Here is a 10,000-nt window from a genome sequence, read left to right on the forward strand (position 1 = left end):
TTAGCAGCACAGGCTAGCAGTTAGCAGCACGTCAAAACCGTTAGCAGCACGTCAAACCGATTTCTACCTCCACCAGCCTCCCTCCACATACCGAGACGGGATGTTGCTTATCCTGCTGCAAGAATGTGAAAACTCCTTGTTTTATATTTATGCTTTAGAGGTGTTAAAACTCCTCCTGACCTTAATATAGAGTGATCATATGACCCAGTTTAAAACAGAGTGTGACTGTCAGTGGCCAGTGAAGGAGTCAGGAGTGACTCTATCTCACAGACAACATAGACAGCTTTATAAAGAGTTCATGACTGGACTGGACGCTGCTCGCTGGACTCTGTGAGCCAATCACCACGGAGAATGAGTCACTGGAACACGCTGAGTCACCAACCAGTAGAACACCAGGGGAGGCTGGGGGAGGTAGAACACCAGGGGAGGCTGGCGGAGGTAGAACACCAGGGGAGGCTGGGGGAGGTAGAACACCAGGGGAGGCTGGCGGAGGTAGAACACCAGGGGAGGCTGGGGGAGGTAGAACACCAGGGGAGGCTGGGGGAGGTAGAACACCAGGGGAGGCTGGGGGAGGTAGAACACCAGGGGAGGCTGGTGGAGGTAGAACACCAGGGAAGGCTGGGGGAGGTAGAACACCAGGGGAGGCTGGCGGAGGTAGAACACCAGGGGAGGCTGGCGGAGGTAGAACACCAGGGGAGGTTGGCGGAAGTAGAAAACGGAGGACGAGCTCATTGTATTCCTCATTCCGCTCCATGTATCACAATGAACCCGTCCTCCGATTTCTACCTCCACCAGCCTCCCCTGTGTGGAACATTAAGTCACTGCCAGGTAAGACCAGTCTGAAATGACTTCAGTATGTTCAGCATCCTCAGATCCTCCAAGGCCTCGCTGCCACAGCTGATCCCGGGTTCTTGTTGAAGGGTGAGTGGCTGTGTTGTTCTGCTGTTTGTGTTTGTTCATGTTAAAAGGAAGATGAACACAAACAAACAAAGAGAAGAGGAAAGAGAGAAGATTGGTCTTGGCTGTGTAGAGAACAGGCTGCTGCCTAACCTGCTGCCTAACCTGCTGCCTAACCTGCTGCCTAACCTGCTGACTATTTCATTCCTTTCCTCATTCCATTCCATGCATTACAATGAGCCGTTCTCCAATTTCTACCTCCACCAGCCTCCAATAACCCTAAGCCTAACCCTAAGCCTAACCCTAACCCTAAGCCTAACCCTAAGGTGGTGAGTGTTCCGGAACTCTTTGGCAGTTGGTGAGTTAAAAGCTCCCCTTGGACCACACCTTAGGTAGTTTAGGCAGCAGATTAGGCAGCAGTTTAGGCAGCAGTTTAGGCAGCAGTTTAGGCAGCAGTTTAGGCAGCAGATTGGTGCCCTCACGCCCCAGTGCCTGAGGGAAACTGGATGGCGGCCATTTGTTGTGCTATGTGCTGATGCGGTTGGATGAGGCTCTGGCCCAGAGAGGCTTGTTTACAGGGACTCATTAACAGAGGCACAGCCGAGCGTCTGAAGGATCCTCCGTCTCCCAGCTCAGTGGTGAAACCACGGCTGTTTTCACTGTGGTGTTCTGTTTCTCTGGCAACCTGTTTGTTTCTTTCCCCCTCTCCAGTGGAGGCTGGCGGAGGTAGAAAACGGAGGATGGAATGGAATGAGGAATGGTATCAAACACACATTACAATGAGCCCATCCTCCGATGTCTACCTCCACCAGCCTCCCCTCTCTCTCTATCTCCCATAATGCTCCTCAGCGGCTCCGAGTCTCTCTCCTGTCCTCTGACATCACCGTTACTTCTCTCTCTCCCTCCTCATGTCCTCCTCTCTCTCTCCCTCCTCATGTCCTCCTCTCTCTCTCTCTCCCTCCTCATGTCCTCCTCTCTCTCTCCCTCCTCATGTCCTCCTCTCTCTCTCTCTCCCTCCTCATGTCCTCCTCTCTCTCTCTCTCCCTCCTCATGTCCTCCTCTCTCTCTTCCCTCCTCATGTCACTTCCTCCTCTCTCTCTCCCTCTATCCATGTCACTTCCTTTCTCACTCCCCCCCCCCCCCCCCCGCCCCCCTCTGGCCCTGTGTCCTGGTGTTTTCAGGGGTTGCCCCGGCGACCGAGGGGTCCCTCTCCCATCGTTCTGGTCGGTCTGAGCTGATTGGCATTCTGAGACCGCCATGGTGATCCTGGAGCGACCATCACAGGATGTGTCCCCCGTCTGGGAACAAGGACCCCTTAACCAGACGCCAGCAGCTGGCAGAACACACACACACATACACACACAAAACACAGGAATACACATACACACACACACACACACACACACACACACATACACACACAAAACACAGGAATACACATACACACACACACACACACACACATACACACACAAAACACATGAATACACATACACATACACACACACACACACACACACACACACAACACACACACACAAAACACACTAATACACACACACACACACACTTCTTGATTTGCCTACTTGCTAATGTCAATCGATGACACGCGCACACACACACTCTACTACTGTGTGTGTGTGTGTGTGTGTGTGTGTGCAGACTACAGCAGACTACAGTACAGACCACAGTACAGACCACAGTACAGACTACAGTACAGACTACAGTACAGACTACAGTACAGACCACAGTACAGACTACAGTACAGACTACAGTACAGACCACAGTACAGACTACAGTACAGACTACAGTACAGACCACAGTACAGACCACAGTACAGACTACAGTACAGACCACAGTACAGACTACAGTACAGACTACAGTACAGACTACAGTACAGACCACAGTACAGACTACAGTACAGCAGCTTATCAGAGTGTCTGTAGCCCTCACAGGCTGAGTGCTTCTTTCCAGTCCAGCTGTTGTTGAAAGCAGCCCAGAGACAGTATTACTTCAGAGTAAGTCTTTGAAAGCTGGGCATGGGAGAGTGAGCTGGCGGCCTTGGACTCGTACTGCAGGGGAAGGAGCTGATTCATTCTCATTCTTTGTATTTCACAGTATTATGTTAAAGCACTCCGAGGGGTTGAGGGTTCGTTCGGCTTCCTTTGACTGAATGTTATCCAACACCTCCTAGCCGTTTTACAACCCTCCCAAGTCACGCAAGGACAGCTGACACAAAAGGTTTGTTTCCAAGAGAAGCCCTGCCTCTCAGGCAAGTCCTCTGCTTCAGGAACACTGTCCAACATCCAGAGTCGTTAGAGTTGCAGATCAGCTTTGGGGCAATTTTGACAAAAGTGCTTTTTCGTGTTTTTGTTTGCTAATGCTAATGTTTGCTAAAACCTTCCCGCTGACAACTTCCCCTTACACTAACGACTCAAAGTGTGTCGCCTAACCCTAACCCTAAGCCTAATCCTAACCCTAACCCTAAACCTAATCCTAACCCTAACCCTAAGCCTAATCCTAACCCTAACCCTAAGCCTAATCCTAACCCTAACCCTTACCTTAAAAGGTAATGGTAAAGGTAACCGAATACTTACCATGTAAGTCAAAGTATTACGTAGTTGCATTGCCAGCATAGTTATTTTAATTTATTTTGCATTTTAGAAGTGCTTGGTGGAAACAGATTCCACTCCAGTGACTGTGCAGAGGAGCAGGTTATGGTGGGTCAGGGTCAGGGTCAGGGTCAGGGTCAGAGTTAGGGTTAGGGCTAGGGTCAGTATCAGGGTGAGGGTCAGGTTTAGGGTCAGGGTCAGAGTTAGGGTTAGGGTTAGGGCTAGGGTCAGTATCAGGGTCAGGTTTAGGGTCAGGATCAGGGTCAGGGTCAGGTTTAGGGTCAGGATCAGGGTCAGGGTCAGAGTTAGGGTTAGGGTTAGGGTCAAGGTTAGGGTTCGTGCTACCATTGCTGCATGCACGCCCTGCTAGCAGACTGTGTTGGATTATTATTCACCATGTTATTATTATTGTAATCTGTACAGCCCTAATATACACTCACCAAGCACTTTATTATGTAACACCTGGACACCTTCTCATGGTGGAGGAACACCCGGACACCTTCTCATGGTGGAGGAACACCCGGACACCTTCTCATGGTGGAGGAACACCTGGACACCTCCTCATGGTGGAGGAACACCTGTACACCTTCTCATGGTGGAGGTGGTGGAACACCTGGACACCTTCTCATGGTGGAGGAACACCTGGACACCTCCTCATGGTGGAGGAACACCTGTACACCTTCTCATGGTGGAGGTGGTGGAACACCTGGACACCTTCTCATGGTGGAGGAACACCTGTACACCTTCTCATGGTGGAGGAACACCTGGACACCTTCTCATGGTGGAGGTGGTGGAATGGTGCGGGGAATGTTTTCTTGACACACTTTGTGCCCGTTAATACCAACCAATCATCACTTGAATGCCACAGCCTATTTGAGTATTGTTGCTGACCATGTGCATCCCTTCATGGCCACAATTTAGCCATCTTCTAATGGCTACTTCCAGCATGATAATGCACCATGTCACAAAGCTAAAGTCGTCTCAAACTGGTTTCATGGACATGACAATGAGTTCAGTGTTCTTCAGTGGCCTTCCCAGTCACCGGATCTGAATCCAATAGAACACCTTTGGGATGTGGTAGAACGGGAGATTCACAGTTTAGTGTTGTGTTAGTATAGTGTTCTAATAAAGGGAGGTCCTACCCAGTATTAGTATAGTGTTCCTAATAAAGGGAGACCCTACCCAGTATTAGTATAGTGTTGTAATAAAGGGAGGCCCTACCCAGTATTAGTATAGTGTTCTAATAAAGGGAGGCCCTACCCAGTATTAGTATAGTGTTGTAATAAAGGGAGGCCCTACCCAGTATTAGTATAGTGTTCTAATAAAGGGAGGCCCTACCCAGTATTAGTATAGTGTTCTAATAAAGGGAGTATTACCCAGTATTAGTATAGTGTTCTAATAAAGGGAGGCCCTACCCAGTATTAGTATAGTGTTCTAATAAAGGGAGGTCCTACCCAGTATTAGTATAGTGTTCTAATAAAGGGAGGCCCTACCCAGTATTAGTATAGTGTTGTCATAAAGGGAGGCCCTACCCAGTATTAGTATAGTGTTCTAATAAAGGGAGGCCCTACCCAGTATTAGTATAGTGTTGTAATAAAGGGAGGCCCTACCCAGTATTAGTATAGTGTTCTAATAAAGGGAGGCCCTACCCAGTATTAGTATAGTGTTCTAATAAAGGGAGTATTACCCAGTATTAGTATAGTGTTCTAATAAAGGGAGTATTACCCAGTATTAGTATAGTGTTCTAATAAAGGGAGTATTACCCAGTATTAGTATAGTGTTCTAATAAAGGGAGGCCCTACCCAGTATTAGTATAGTGTTCTAATAAAGGGAGTATTACCCAGTATTAGTATAGTGTTCTAATAAAGGGAGGCCCTACCCAGTATTAGTATAGTGTTCTAATAAAGGGAGGTCCTACCCAGTATTAGTATAGTGTTGTAATAAAGGGAGACCCTACCCAGTATTAGTATAGTGTTGTAATAAAGGGAGTATTACCCAGTATTAGTATAGTGTTGTAATAAAGGGAGGCCCTACCCAGTATTAGTATAGTGTTGTAATAAAGGGAGTATTACCCAGTATTAGTATAGTGTTGTAATAAAGGGAGGCCCTACCCAGTATTAGTATAGTGTTGTAATAAAGGGAGTATTACCCAGTATTAGTATAGTGTTGTAATAAAGGGAGGCCCTACCCAGTATTAGTATAGTGTTGTAATAAAGGGAGGTCCTACCCAGTATTAGTATAGTGTTGTAATAAAGGGAGGTCCTACCCAGTATTAGTATAGTGTTCTAATAAAGGGAGGCCCTACCCAGTATTAGTATAGTGTTCTAATAAAGGGAGGCCCTACCCAGTATTAGTATAGTGTTCTAATAAAGGGAGGCCCTACCCAGTATTAGTATAGTGTTCTAATAAAGGGAGGCCCTACCCAGTATTAGTATAGTGTTCTAATAAAGGGAGGCCCTACCCAGTATTAGTATAGTGTTGTAATAAAGGGAGGCCCTACCCAGTATTAGTATAGTGTTCTAATAAAGGGAGGCCCTACCCAGTATTAATATAGTGTTCTAATAAAGGGAGGCCCTACCCAGTATTAGTATAGTGTTCTAATAAAGGGAGGCCCTACCCAGTATTAGTATAGTGTTCTAATAAAGGGAGGCCCTACCCAGTATTAGTATAGTGTTCCTAATAAAGGGAGACCCTACCCAGTATTAGTATAGTGTTCTAATAAAGGGAGTATTACCCAGTATTAGTATAGTGTTCTAATAAAGGGAGGCCCTACCCAGTATTAGTGTTCCTAATAAAGAGCAAAGGGAGGCCCATTGCCTACACTATGTATAAACAGTATACATATACTCACACATGTACTGTTCACCAAAGCCACAAATGCAAATGCACAAACAACTCAGCCTGGCATGAAATGTGAATGTTGTTGTGAATTAGCATGGGAGTTGCTTCTCTTTTTTAGAGTAAATGGTCCGTTTCCCTCACAAATAGGTTCTCAGGGACATGACAGCATGACGGGAATGCACAAGGAGTTTATGTCTCATTACCACAGTCTGTTCCAGCGGTTATTCCATAGGAGGAGAGCAGGGGAGGCTGGCGGAGGTAGAAACTGGAGGACGGGCTCTACCTCCACCAGCCTCCCCTGGTGTACAGAGATGATTGAAGCAGCAGCCACACCCATGTCCACCAGTCAGCTACACCCATGTCCACCAGTCAGCCACACCCATGTCCACCAGTCAGCCACACCCATGTCCACCAGTCAGCCACACCCATGTCCACCAGTCAGCCACACCCATGTCCACCAGTCAGCCACACCCATGTCCACCAGTCAGCCACACCCATGTCCACCAGTCAGCCACACCCATGTCCACCAGTCAGCCACACCCATGTCCACCAGTCAGCTACAGAGGGTTTTAGCTAAAGTGTTTGCAGGCCAGCCTCATCCCCACCAGCCAGCCAGTCAGCTGGAGTGGCTTACCCCCAGCCCGGAGGCCCCCACTGGGCCTGAGTTACCAGGGGCCCACCAGGGGCTGACAGGAGGCCTGCCAGACAGGCCAGACAGAGAGGAACACAAGACAGGTCTGGGAGGCTTGAACACACAGACACTGGAGGGTAGGAGGGGAGGGAGAGGAGAGGAGGATGAATGCAGAGATACCAGAGATATAGAAAAGAAAGGGGGAGGGAGAGAAGCAATGGAGAAAGAGGAGAAAAGAATGGGAAAGAACGGAGGATTGTGTTAAAGGAGAGAAGATCAGCAGCCCACAGAGAGGCCCAGGGAGACAAAGAGTCCATAGCTGGGTTCCAGACGCTCTACTGCTCCAGACTGTTGAGGACATTTTTGAAGAGTGACCAGTCACTTCCCCTGAGGCAGACGCCTGTCCTCACATGGCAGGGAGTCACCAGCACTCAACCATCTAGAGACATGTTTTAATCATCATTACCAGCTCTGCTTTCTGGACTGACTATCTGGTTGGTTTCCCCTAGGCAATATTCTGTCTTCTCTCTCTCTCTCTCTCTCTCTCTCTCTCTCTCTCTCTCTATCCCTCTCTCTCTCTTTCCCTCAGACGGATACTGTGAGATTTTTCCAAACGCAAAGCGCTCCAACCGATGAGAGTGTCTCACACTGCAAGACTCATTCTCCACGTCACGCTGTCCCCTGCCAGGGCAGACACCATGGTAGCAGACACCATGGTAGCAGACACCATGGTAGCAGACACCATGGTAGCAGACACTGTAGGCTTGTTGAGTGGTTAGATTATGATATCATACACTGCAGCTTGTGGTTAAATTCATTGCCTACACTCTGAGAAAAAAGGGTTCTTTAAAGGGTCATCTTATTTGTACAAAAAATTAGGGTTAGGGTTAGAATAATTATCCATTCCAACATTTGCAGTGAAATCCTGATTGGTGAGGACAACGGACATACCCACTCATCACTACAGACCCGCCCTCCTCCTCCTCCTCCTCCTCCTCCTCCTCCTCTGACACTTAAGGAAATAGTAGTGGGCAGCGCAGCTTTTAGAGGAAGCAGATTGGAGCCCAGAGTCTTCCTGGCTCTCCTCCATCTCTCCATTTCCTTAGCTTCTCGCTGCCACTTCCTGTCTCCAAAAGCCCCGCCCCCGCCTCGTCTCTATTGGTCACCATCCCAGTGGAACATCAGAAACAGATGATGCAGCTTTTTTCTGAGGGCCTTTAAAGACAGCTGATCCTGTTGCCTAGAGACAACGTCTTAGAGGTAGAAAGAGAGAGAGATGGGGATGGAGAGAGAGAGAAAGAGAGAGAGATGGAGAGAGAGAGAGAGAGAGAGAGAGAGAGAGAGAGAGAGAGAGATAGGGATGGAGAGAGAGAGAGAGAGAGAGAGAGAGAGATAGGGATGGAGAGAGAGAGAGAGAGAGAGAGAGAGAGATAGGGATGGAGAGAGAGAGAGAGAGAGAGAGAGAGAGAGATAGGGATGGAGAGAGAGAGAGAGAGAGAGATGGAGAGAGAGAGAGAGAGAGAGAGAGAGATAGGGATGGAGAGAGAGAGAGAGAGAGAGAGAGAGAGAGAGAGAGAGAGAGAGAGAGAGAGAGAGATAGGGAGAGAGAGAGAGAGAGAGAGAGAGATAGGGAGAGAGAGAGAGAGAGATAGGGATGGAGAGAGAGAGAGAGAGAGAGAGAGAGAGAGAGAGAGAGATAGGGATGGAGAGAGAGAGAGAGAGAGAGAGAGAGAGAGAGAGAGAGAGAGAGAGAGAGAGAGAGAGAGAGAGAGAGATGGAGAGAGAGAGAGAGAGAGAGAGAGAGAGAGAGAGAGAGAGAGAGAGAGAGAGAGAGAGAGAGAGAGAGATAGGGATGGAGAGAGAGAGAGAGAGAGAGAGAGAGATGGAGAGAGAGAGAGAGAGAGAGAGAGAGATGGAGAGTGTGTCTCATTTAATTCATAGACTGGCTACTTAGTTGTGGTATTCCTCAGCAGTGAAGAGAGTTTAACCTTGGTAATTGTTGGATGCATAATTGATCGCTGTCGCTAGTCTGGGAGTTATCTGAGATGCTAATGCTGACACAGAAGATAATGATTTCATCCATAATTAATTTATCATTCTGGAGAGATAAGATTATATTGAAAAATAATCTGCCAAAGCAATATTACATGTGATTAGAATATGAAATACTGTCCTCAATGAGTGACTGACTTCAGTTCAACTTTACCCAAAACAGATGCTTTTTTACTTTTATCACACGTGTGTGAGAGAGAGAGAGTGTGCATAGCGCGCGCAACTATGCACACAGACCCTCACAGACCCTCACAGACGCTCACAGACGCTCACAGACGCTCACAGACCCTCACAGTCCCTCACAGACGCTCACAGACGCTCACAGACCCTCACAGACCCTCACAGACGCTCACAGACCCTCACAGACCCTCACAGTCCCTCACAGACCCTCACAGACCCTCACAGACACTCACAGACCCTCACAGTCCCTCACAGACACTCACAGACCCTCACAGACACTCACAGACACTCACAGACCCTCACAGACGCTCACAGACGCTCACAGACGCTCACAGACCCTCACAGACCCTCACAGACCCTCACAGACCCTCACAGTGGGCATACATGATTAATAGACTGCAGTAAATTGTTAATCATGAGCGATGATTCTATTGTCTGATTCATGTGAGGGAAGGGAGGGAGGGAGGGAGGGAGGGAGGGAGGGAGTGGGGAGGAATTCAGAGAACGTGGAGGTAGGGAAGGAAGGACCTTCTAACCACTCAGACCTTCTAATCACTCAGGGGACAACCAGTTCGGGGGTCAACCAGTTCGGGGGTCAACCAGTTCAGGGGTCAATCAGTTCAGGGATCAACCAGTTCACAGGTCATCCAGTTCAGGAGGCTTGTGGAGGCTGGTGGAGACTGGAGGAGGCTAGTGGAGGCTGGTTCAGGCTGGTGGAGGCTGGTGGAGGCGGTGGAGGTGCTTGCCTCCCCTGATCCCACTGTCTGGGACAGTCCTTATCTAACCC

The 10,000-nt window shown here is 48.5% G+C and overlaps 1 protein-coding gene across 1 annotated transcript in view; it reads right to left on the reverse strand.

Moving 5' to 3' along the window:
• syt11a (synaptotagmin XIa) overlaps positions 1–10,000 on the reverse strand; it is a gene marked incomplete at both ends in the record, with an annotated part of 20,509 nt that overhangs the window by 5,609 nt on the left and 4,900 nt on the right.

Source organism: Argentina silus (assembly GCF_951799395.1).
Source record: "Argentina silus genome assembly, chromosome: 11".
NCBI classification, from domain to species: domain Eukaryota; kingdom Metazoa; phylum Chordata; class Actinopteri; order Argentiniformes; family Argentinidae; genus Argentina; species Argentina silus.